At 36.3% G+C, this 12,216-nt stretch overlaps 1 pseudogene; it reads left to right on the plus strand.

The window, feature by feature from the left end:
* The first annotated feature begins 7,837 nt into the window (after window positions 1–7,837).
* LOC120333238 ((3R)-3-hydroxyacyl-CoA dehydrogenase pseudogene) lies at window positions 7,838–9,595 on the plus strand (annotated as a pseudogene).
* The last annotated feature ends 2,621 nt before the right edge of the window (window positions 9,596–12,216 follow it).

Genomic DNA, 12,216 nt, shown 5'->3' on the forward strand with positions numbered 1-12,216 from the left:
AAACAAAAACGGCTTTTCAAATTTCACGGCGTCTGGAGCCGAATTATAGAAGTGTTGAAGGTTTCTCCCGAAGTGAGGAGTCTCGCAAAAATATACAATCTTGAATCAGAGATTTGTGTATTGTATTGTGCCATGATGACGAGTTTTCTATATCCAATATTTTTATTTAAAATATAATTTTTGTACATTTAACTGAAACAGCATCAGTGCTGTACTCTCTTCTAGTCTACCGTGACCGGTCGAGGGACCGATATGTGCCTCTTGTGGACTGGATTGGGTACCACCGACGTCAGTATAATTTAGAGTTGAATATATAAAAGGTGAGGTTTGCTATGAACTGAATTTGACAGGCGCGACACGACCCAGAATAAAACTGTCCAGGTTAACTGCTTAACGTGAGCTAAATATTAATTGAACTAACGGAATATCATACCCGAACTAATGAAAACAAGAGGACATAACGACAATGTAACACCCACGAACACCACACCTGATTTGAAGAGAAGAGCAGGAAGTTTGACCATACCCTGCGTCGATATCGGCAAACCGTAACGTTATACTTTCGAAGTATCTCAAAAAGCTATTCAATATACTTTTACTAAATTGATAAATTTATAGGATAGGACTTGACGTAAAACATATATATGAATCTTTTTCATGATAATTAATTTTTTTTGGCAAATTCGATTCTATAATTTATTGATTGGATAAAATAAATGGTTGCATCATTATTCTTTGCAGTTCAATGCGCTTAAAGAAGGAAAATTGTGAGCGTGTCATTTTGAATATAAATGTGAAAAAGATTCGAACTTGTATTTAGTATGAAAAATGTGAGATATCGATTTATTTTAAATGAAGGCGCGAACTCTCATATCCTGTGCATGATAAGGATCATCATAATTATTACTTTAGGGCTAGGCGCTAGAGCAGTGTTTTCCAATTTTTTTTTTATCCACGTACCATTTCGAGGTTTTATGCAGCGCTCGCGTACCACCTACATAAAATTTTTGAGACTTTTTGTGCCGCTCTTCTCTAACATAAATTATTATCCAAATCTCAACTAAGAGAAAACTGTAAGGTAAACTTTTTTAATTTATTAAATGTTGTAAAGAAGCTTCCATCAATGATTAAGACAATTTATGTTTTAGTATGAAAATCGTTGTAGCACGGAATTTTGAATTTAAGTCAGTTAAGCGACAAATCTTACGTCACAATGGTCAATGTTTGTTGGTGTGTTGGCGGTATTACAGCTGATTACGGTTAGGTAATCTCAGTTACTGCGCGATATTTGTAAAGTCAGAATGGGAAAAAAGAATACGCATTTACCAGTCATGAGAATAAACCTGTGCGCTTGATCTGTCATAAGCTACTAAGTCAGAATAAAGTCAGAAATGTCAAATGGCACCATGAAACGAATCATGAAAACTTCTTACGAAACTACCCTCGTATTCTATAAAGGGTAAGGTAAATCTCGTAAAGCTATAAGGAAACACAAATAGAATGAGCTCAAATTGTTATTAAAAAGACAGCGGAAATTTATGTTATCATTTGGCAAGGAATCTGATACAACAACTGAAGCTAGTTTTGTTATAGCATAGAATATTGCTTGCGCTAAACACCCATACTCTAACTCCGATTTCGTAAAAAAAGTTTAACAAATGAACATGTGACAGAATTGGTTCATATTGACTACATATCGCTCAGACTTTCAAAAACTTATAGGAATGATGAAAACACACAAGTCTCCTGATATGACCTCGTAATAAATGCTTTATATCGTTTTGCATTTCTGGACATCTAGTGGAAAACCTGTAAAATTCTTTGTCACTTTGATTACTGGGTCAATTACTTTAAAATTTCAGTGGTTGAAGATGGAATTTTTCTCTAGAAGACTATTACTTTTATTTATTTCAAATATTTCTGTTAGCTTTGTGGGATTCGTTTTTTGTTCGCTATGACGCTACCGAACGTTCTGCGGACGCACATCAGCTGATTCTGCGCTCGGCGGATCTGGTGCTTAGCGACGTGGACTGTGGGACCCGATCTCGGAATATAGAAGTGACCCCGATACTGGGAAGTTACCGCATATGATTTTCGGAAATTGGCGAAATACTCTGAAGGTCCATATATTTGAGCATATCTCTCATGTTTATTTATTTATTGTTATTTTACTCTTGTGTAAATTGCTTTTCTGTTCATGGTATTATAATAATAATAAATTCACAAATTTTGCTTCTCTTCTGCAAGTTCTGACTCGCAGCATGCGGCTCTTATACTAAAAAATTGTGCCCACCCCTGATCTATGGCATGCAAAACGTGTTAAACAAATTCTCTTGATCTAGGCCGCATCAGTTGCTAGGGGATATTCGTTTGGCGCCAATTGTTTATGAAATGCCTAACAATCAATATTTGTGACGGGATGAGACTGCGTTTACAATTGAAATAGAATCGAATTCAATTTTTTTTTTGTCGGCTACTGAATCACATTGTGTTATATCGGTAAAAAGTTTTGACTTGCAGCATGCGGCTCTTATACTAAAAAATTGTGGTCACCCCTGATCTATGGCACGCGAAGTGTGATAAACAAATTCTCATGAACTAGGCCACATCAGTTGCTAGGGGATATCCGTTTGGCGCCAACAGTTTATGAAATGCCAAACAATCAATATTTGACTGCGTTTACAGTTGAAATAGTATCGAATTAAATTTTGTTCTGTCGGCTACTGCAACACATTGTATTATATCAATAGGTCAGTAAACACGAATTGATCCTATTTAGTGGGATGACTCCCATAAACATAATCGGAATAGCACAACACGACGCATCAGTTTGCTTAGAAGTCGACAAAAAAGCAGAGTGTTAAATTGATAGTACAGTAGAATTGTGATTTTGCTGCTACTGACATACTGATACAGCTGACATAGTATAACCGTCAATATTGATCTCAACTCTTTGACAAAGTCAAGGTGAAGATCGCATGCAAAGACACTGATTATTTTGAGGGTTATGGCAAGTATGGAAATAAGCGAAATGAAAAGTAGTCTAAGCTGAATAACCTCTGCGCTGGCCCGAACACGTATAAAATATATATCGTCACGCTAATAACTGAATTGCGTAAGTCATTTTTGGCGACTTTGATTTTTTTTTTTATAAAATAGGTATTTATGTAATGCTGCGCACCTGTCTGTTAACTCAGATTTTATTTTAAGAATTCCGGGACCCATCAAAATGGAGATTTAGTATGACATGCACATTTGTGCAATTGTTTCGTCATAATGAATTATCATTGGTACCGCAGGACTATTATGACATCACAAAGGAAAAACAAGAGAGCTATGCTCAAATATATGGCCACCCAATGGCAATAATTTTGATGACGTCATAGCCTCCTGGAGAAAAATTTTATCTTCAACCACTGAAAATTTCAAAGCAATTGGTCCAGTATTCGAAGAGAAAAGCGATTTTTTAAAAATGGTAACGGAGACAAATAACAATAACAACAAAATTTTGAAACGATCGTTATGTCCATTTCGTGTCCAATAACCTCGGCGAAGTATTTTCGAGTTTTTGCATCTCGGATTCTAGCTTAGCGCGTATTAATTTGAATTTATACTACAGTATAGGAAGGCGTGCACTTGTGATATTCATTGTCGGAGTACAATTCACCTTGGCTGGCTTTTATATTGGGTGCATTGCTGTTTTATTCTTTATGTTTAATCTTATTCCTATTTCGGTGGATGTGCATAACGTGTTATATTAGTGAAATATTTATTTTTAAACATAAAAAATGTTGTTATTGAAACTGATTAGCTATTTTAGGGATTAGACATTGTAGATACTGAAAATTACATTCGTTTTTGGAATGTTTGGTTTTCAGGACTGGTGCATACACCAAAGTTGCAAAATTGCGCATGTCCCTAAGTCATATACACATTTCTGCCTAAGTCACAGTGCGCCATTATGACGTCACCTAACTGTGTCATACAAATTACCTTAAATTATTGACTCTCAATGGCATAACAATATCATTAGGAAGTTTTTTACGTTTTTATCAAAACTGCCAAAAATTACTTACGCAATTCGGTTATTAGCGTGACGATATTATATTTTATGTCCGCCCCAGTGTTTATCCATCCATGTTGGAGAAGGATTAGGTGAGGCCAAATGTCTGGACCAGGGGTCAGCAACCTTTTGAACTCAACGTGCCATTTTATGAATACTGAGCACCTTCGCGTGCCAAACGTTTTTTATGTATTTGGTTTGTCTAGTCCAGGGGTTCTCAAACTTTTGATGTTGCGGAGCCCTTGAAAAGGTTGACCATTATTCACGGAGCCCCAAAATAAATGTTAAAATTGTTACTTTCCAATTAATATTCCTGAGTAAGTTAAAAGTACTTTACTTAATTTGAATGCAACACCTTTTTAATAGGGTTAATACAAGTCATAAATGAATCTAAATTTCAAAAATAAATTATATATACTAAAGCTATAAATTTGACACTTGACAAACATATTAATAAATTAGGGGTCGAATCTTTTCCCTTTTGACATTTTTGGAAGACTTAAAAGGCGCTAAAAACGCGCGCGATTGCATTTTGTTACAATCGCCGATTGTTTTCGTCAGTATGGCGTGTTTTAAACCTTAAACATCTTTACGCCGATGTTTATTCTTCCTAAATCAAAAATTTCCATTGACATATACGTGTATTGTTCCACAATGACAACGATAATTGCTTTTTTGTTCTCGTGGGGAATTATGAGTTCAATGTAAAAAAACATGTTATCATATTATAGTCATCGGCGACGAAATACTAAAAATAATAATTAATAAAGAGGTAAATCCGCAACTCGAATTTCTTGATTGGAAAGCGGCATTCTAAAATATTTAAACTGAAACTTAAATGGGAGATAACACTATAAGTGTTGTTTCAGCAGACTTTTATAGACATTGTGAATCACAAAATTTAGTTTTATGTTTACTTTGGTTATTCATCATAGTAACTGCGAAATCGAAACACAGTCAATTATACATGCGTTGTACCTTTTAGCCGCATGCAATAAAATAAATTACAATCGTTCATATTTTGCCCAGACCTTGGGTATTTTATGTTATTGGACACGTTTAGTGGCCATAACGATCGTTTCAATATTATGTTGTTGTTGTTCTTGTTCTTTGACACGTTTTTAAAAAATTGCTTTTCTCTTCGAATACTGGACCAATTGCTTTGAAATTTTCAGTGGTTAAAGATTAATTTCTTCGCTAGAAAGCTATTACTTTTATTTATTTCAAAATTTTGCGTGAATTCTATGAAATTTGATATTTCGTCTAAAATTTTGCTGTATTGTTTTTTATCCATGGGAACACGGATTTTAGTCAGTGTCATGACTGGCTGTACGTTTTGATTCGGCAAAATTCTTGCTACTGGAAATTCAGAACTTTTTTGAGGGTACCGGTAGCGTCAAAGGTACCGGTAAAGACTGATTCGCTCTGGTCTAACGTGTCCATATATTTGTGCGTAGCTCTCTTGTTTTAGAATAGTATTCTTTCATTTTAGTAATCCTAATAGTAATCTCGAATCAAACGTGAGTGACGATGAGCACAATTAGAGTTATTACGACAAAACACTTTAAATGCAATTTAAATGAAGAATGTTGCGTAGAAATTTCCAATTCCAATTTTGAACACCTCCCTCTTAAGAATCCTGGCTGTGCTCCTACTTATAAATAATGTCATTTTTTAATTCCGCCTTTTTGCCATATTTCGAGGCTATATTGTTGTCCAATTTTATCAAAGCTGTTATTGCTTCTTTGAACAGTTACAAAATTAGCCAAGTCAGTATTTTGAAAAGTAACCGAATAGCTCGCGGAGCCCCTGGGTTTCTCTCGCGGAGCCCTGGGGCTCCGTACGGAGCACTTTGAGAACCTATGGTCTAGTCAACTACCTGATTTGAATAGTGGGAGGATACTAAACAAATTTATTGTATAGGATAACGTGCATGGAAAATATCTCACGAGGGATTTCGGCATACGACATCTTTACCTTTGGCCTGTCTTTTCACAACATAAGTAATAGGTATAATTTAAAAAGGCCACTCACGATTAGTTTTGTAGCCAGAAACAATGTGAACGCGACAATACTAAATCAGATTAAATTGATTCCATCATTTTTGTTAGGGCTAGGCTACATGTAGCTCACGCTGAAATGATGAAATTTTGGCTTTCGTGCCCAGTCAGCCTGGCACGCAGCCTGGATTTTCAAAAAGGAAAAGGGGATTCAATTTCTTCAGAAACAGTCGCCGCGATTACGCGCTTATAAAAAGCGCCGACTTTTTCATATACTAACTTTTCTGTCACGTAAAATATCAATTCATGACAGCTACGTGAATCTATAAAATTTCCTTCTATATTGATATAATTGTGTCCAACGTAACTCGCGGTTGCGCCTTCTTGCGTCAAAATATACACATTACCAGTCTAAAATACCACTCAATCTGTTGACGTAAAAATGTGAGATAACATGTCTAATTGTATTTTGTTTCAAGCCTTTTTTTGTGATCTTGCAAATTCGTTATCGCCGTTAGAAAAATCTTAAGATCTGCAATGAAATTCCTGTATAATACTATTAAATGCATATAAAGTAAATCAAAAATACATATTTATCGCTACGAATTCCCCACGGAACGACTTTTTCGCCGGATAGTAATGATTTTTCTGATGTGCAAAGTAATCAATCCATGACCGGTCATATTTGAAATGTCTTGCTTTGTTGTAATTTACTTGTTTTCAATTTAACCTGCGGTTGCGTCGACAAAATAAATGCCCCATTGCCCTAAAATACCACGACAATCCGCGGACATAAAAATGTGTGGTAAACTTCCCGGTAATATCTAGTTTTGATCCGTATTTTTGCCAATTCGCCAAATCTGTGCTGTACTTGCAACAATGGATTTGCCCTATCGCAATGCTGCCACCAACGTTCCCTCTAATTTTTTGTAGCATGTGTGCGCAGAAATTTTGGTGTGTGCGCACTTTTTTGGAAATGACTAATATTTGTGCAAAAACCAATAAAGAAATTTTGGCGTTCTAACCGGGTAATGGGTGGGCCAACAACAAACTTTCTCAACCTGCCAACCGAGAACATTGTTACATTACATCGAAATACGTCTGTGCGCAGTAAATCTATGCGTGTGCGCAGCCTCTGAAAGCTGTGTGCGCGCGCACACGCGCACACTTTAGAGAGAACACTGGCTGCCACTCAGATTATTTTATAGATGGAACCGTTAGAAAAATCCCTAAGTCTGCTATAAAATCTCACGGAGTAAAATTTATTTTAGAACAATAAAAATTGATTGAATATACTTTAATTAATTATCTTATATCACCACGACGCGTTTCTAACCTTATAATATGAATCGTACATTATTAAAACAAAAATTTCTCACGGCAATTTTAAGTAATGGATGAAAAGGCAAAATCCGCGCACAATTAATTGTGTTTCGATTCCAGTGACGTTATGGTTCTCAACGCCGCCCAAACTTTTGTGCGCTTTATTGGTATTACTATCAATTGCTTTATTTTGCAATTTACAATGCCTAGAGAAGCGTTTTTAATCTGTTGTGGGCCTCTTACAACAATTTGTTTACGATTTTATTTTTAGTATAATATATTATATATTGCCGCTTTTCAATGAAAAAATTTGCGTCGCCGATTCACTCCTTTTTTTGACTGTAGCATCTCGCCACCGATGATTGTATAACTCTCAGCGAATTCATAATTTTGGACGAGTAGAAGAGGAAAGTAATTATAATCGTTTTCGTGAACTAATTTTTGTGATTCAGGGAGAAACAACTTAAAAGTGTTTACAGCCTAAATAACACGTCACGCTGACAAAATCAATCGGCGATTTTAGCATAAAGCTGTACGAATTGCCCAGAAGTATGAATTGATATAATATTCTTTACTATTTCACAATTTTTAAAGGGCAAAAAGTAACCCAACAGTAGTCTAAAAAGTCGCAAGTATTTAAACGAGTAGTTTTAGGTAGCGAAGCATTTCCGAAAGTAACCAAATCTGGTAACGCTGCATCGCACATGCATATCTACACTGATTTCCCGTACATTTCCCGGCCTCTCGTCGATTGCAGTTAGTGCATGTTTTTTCAACGAATTTGTCGAATTGTTATTGTTTTATATCTGAATCTGCCTCAAATCGCTTGGCGTGCCATGAGAAATCCTCTCGCGTGACACAATTGGCACGCGTGCCAGGGGTTGCCGACCACTGGTCTAGACTCTAGACAGAGCTAGACCTAGAGAGACTGCGTGTCCTTTCGATATTTTTTCCCGTTCCGGTAAGTACCGAGACACTGGTTTAGCTTGATTTGTTCTATTGCCATACATCCAACACAGCAGTTGTCACTGGGTTGACTTGTAAGTCATAAAGCCATTTACGACTTTAATTTGGACACTTGTCATAAAAATAACTAACTAGAACTGTTGAGCAAGACACTTTTTACGCTGATTTCAGTAACAGTATCTTCTTTAAAATCAAGTGTGGTGAAATAATTAGATACAAGAAAATGTCATCGGGACGACTGACTGGGAAAGCAGCTCTCGTTACAGGTGGTGGCAGAGGAATCGGACGAGCAGTTTGTCAAGTTTTTGCAAAAGAAGGAGCCAGTGTTGCTGTTCTTGACATTGATGAAAACGGGATAAAAGAAACTATAAAACTACTGCAAAGCGATCAAAATAATAAACATTGTGCAGTCAAAGCTGATGTATCTTCTCTTGAACATGTAGAACAAGCTTTGAAAACCGCCCAACAAAATCTCGACAAACAAATAACTATTCTTGTTAATTGTGCTGGAATATTGAAAGGAACCACTATTGAAGAATTTGATGAAGTCATCAAAGTGAATTTGAAAGGCACGTTTCTTATGTCTCAAAAGTTTGTGGCTTCACTGAAAAACTCAAGTGTGGAAGAGGAAACTAGAGGTATCGTGGTGAATCTGTCAAGCATTGCAGGTATTCGAGCAAGCGTGGTATCATCGACTTACTCAGCCTCCAAATTTGGAGTTATAGGATTGACTAAGACCATGGCATTAGAGTTCCAAAAACACAGAGTTCGATTTAATGCCGTATTGCCAGATATGATTGACACCCTTATGCTTGATGGCGTTGACAAAACCGAGAATGCTATTGGGCAAAATCCAATGCAAAGACTCGGTAAAGCTGAGGAAGTAGCGAATGTTTGTTTATTTCTAGCATCAGATGAAAGTTCATACGTCAACGGTGCGTGTATCGAAGTTACCGGGGGAAACCGCTGCTAAAGGAAGTAGTTTCAATTCGAATAAAACATGAACTAGAAAATGAATAAAAAATATAACCAAGAAAGTCGTATAATCAAGAAAAAAAAAATAGAAATTGATTATTAAAAGATTTTGATCGCATGCCCTTTCCGATCATATTATTCATTTTAAGCTTTTCAAAAATAATGAAAACTTAAATATTCGATGTTTTTGTTTAGGTTTAGGTTTAACAATTTATTTGATCAATGTCACGTACATTACAATGCAAAACAGTAAATATATTGTAAGCAATGTGTTATATGCTATAGTTAAAGCATAACCTATGCTCCTTATTGTTAGAGTTACCTAAGTTATATCAGTACTTGAAGCATACACATCATATTTTGCTTTGTTATACAAGTCATTTATTTCCATTTCATGTAATGAAATGTAGCTTTGTTGAAAATGGATTTGGAAAGATGAATATGTAGACACAATCATATCACGTTGATTGAATTACGGTAATTCGGGCAAAAATATTATTGTTAGTTGTAAATCGGGCCCAACTCAGATTCTTTGAATTAAGACAAAACAAGTTGATCATACCAACCCAATTTTTAACTTTTAATATGTGGTGCGTCATTCGCGTCGCAGGACAGAACATATTTGATCGGACAATCAAGATTAAGTCTTCTACCGTGCTTGATAGTACATTAACTTAGGGACCCAATTTATTATTTATGAGAACATCACTGTCTGAATTAAGAAGGGGGAGAGCTAAGACAGAAAGAAGCAGTATATATCAGGGTTGACGAACCTATTCGTTATCGCGGGCCATTTATCAGTCTCCGCTGAGTAAGCGGCTCGCACAACATATTAGCCATACTATGATAACTGTTAATTTTTATCAACAGAACATAACAATAAACAAAAGAAATGCGGTATAAATTAATAATAAAAATAACATCCTATTATTCCATCAATTTTCTGCTTTGTGAGATGTTTCAAAACTTTTTGCTTTACTAATCGCTTGACGTTAGGACGAATTGACAATATGGAAACTGTCAACCGCATACAAATTTCTGAAATCACAGAGAAGTTTCGTAGTTAATTTCTTTTTCAAATTGATGTGTAAGAATTTTGACGTTTTTCGGCTGCAGACGGTACGTAACGGCGATGTTACAACGCCATCCATGCCAAAGAGACGTTCAAAATTTACGTAAGCTGATTGGCAAGAAAGCGAGCTCAATATTCGTTTCTATATTGAGCCGGACAACCTAAAAAAAATGTTTACATAAATTGTTCGAGGGCCGGTTTTGGCATCATAAGAAGAAAAGTTACAATGTACTTACCGTACTCTGAATAACGCGCACAGTTGCACAATAGTCGGAAACGCTTTTTCGTTTCAATTGTGACGTCACAGACCCAGGAGATCGATCCAAATTCTTGACCAATAAATTACTCAAATCTGCGTTTGACAATTTGTTTGTTGACAATTTCAAAGTTTGGTTGGTACTAATTGCAGATCACAATCTGCGCCAGTGATTGATTAGCGAAAAGGGCTAAAATATTGAAACGGGACGTAGTGTAAGCTTACACTCTCTAATTTTCGAACTGGGTCGAGGTTGGCTAGAGCAGGGGCTAGGCTTATTGGCAAGTGCATTTTAAACGTGGTGATGCGCGGTGTCGTGTTGCGCTAATCCAAGCATGTTTCATTCGTACCATTTGAATATTGCCAATCGTTTTTACTGATCTTTTCTAATACTTTCCGCATAGCACAATGTGTTGCAGTAACCTACATAATAAAGGCAAAATCCAATTCCCTACTATTTCAATTGTTAATCAAGATCTGCTGTGAGCCATCTCCCCGCATCGCAAATATTCATTGTTCTACGGCAGGGGTCACCAAACTACGGCCCGCGGGCCGGATCCGGCCCGCGACGTCATTTTATCCGGCCCGCGGCGTCATTTTATCCGGTCCGCAATAACACGCAAAAATGGCTAAATTTTTTTCCAAGGAAGATTTTCACGAGCATCGTCGTCCTTGTTTATTTCGTAACATTGGCCAATCGGCAAGATGCAGAAAAGTGACGTAATAACACTTTTGTCACCCTAACAGATTTTCAGTCGTGGTTGTAAACAAAACTTCGTTTTTGCTACTTTGAATGCTACCAGTACGTAACGTTTTCTGCGATACACTTGTACACTCGTGGCGCTTGCTTTCGACGAAACTGTTTGTTTTTCGTGCTAAAATAAACGTCGAATGTGCATCTTGTGCTAACAGTACTGTAATCCCTCGCGTACTGCTCCAATTTCAAAAGCCACACTAACTTTTGTACTGCTTTAATGCGGATATTCATGTGGGTATGTTACAAAAAAATTGAAGTTCATCCGATTTAAATAAAAACTATCGGAATTTTAGTACCGCCCGACAGCCAATTTTTTCCATAATGATTGTATTACTTTTTTGATAAGAACTGTACTAAATATGGAAAAATAACACATATCAATCACTAATCTTTCGATGTGCGTCACATCTATGGTATATTGAGATAATTTCAGGATTTTATTCTGGCAACGGTCATTGACACCGCCGAAAGATCGTCGCAAATAAACGATGGAGTTGTGCATGATAGTTTGACAGTGGTTCATTGTGGGTAATAATTAACGATGTTCTGATTGTACGAACTTCATAAAAATTGGTACGTATCAAGTTAGACAAGAAATACACACGTCCATATAAATTTTATTGGTGTCCATAGACAATATCAATAATTTGCACTACGTATAACTGGAGCGTAATTTTTAAAAGCGTCGAATGTTGGGAAATTTATGCGCTAATGAAAAAATTCAAATACCAGATAATAGTTGTTTATTTTATCTAAATTATGTCAAAATTTCATAGAATTCCAAGCTACAGCAGGCAGTCGTTT

Source organism: Styela clava, chromosome 13 (assembly GCF_964204865.1).
Source record: "Styela clava chromosome 13, kaStyClav1.hap1.2, whole genome shotgun sequence".
Lineage (NCBI taxonomy): Eukaryota > Metazoa > Chordata > Ascidiacea > Stolidobranchia > Styelidae > Styela > Styela clava.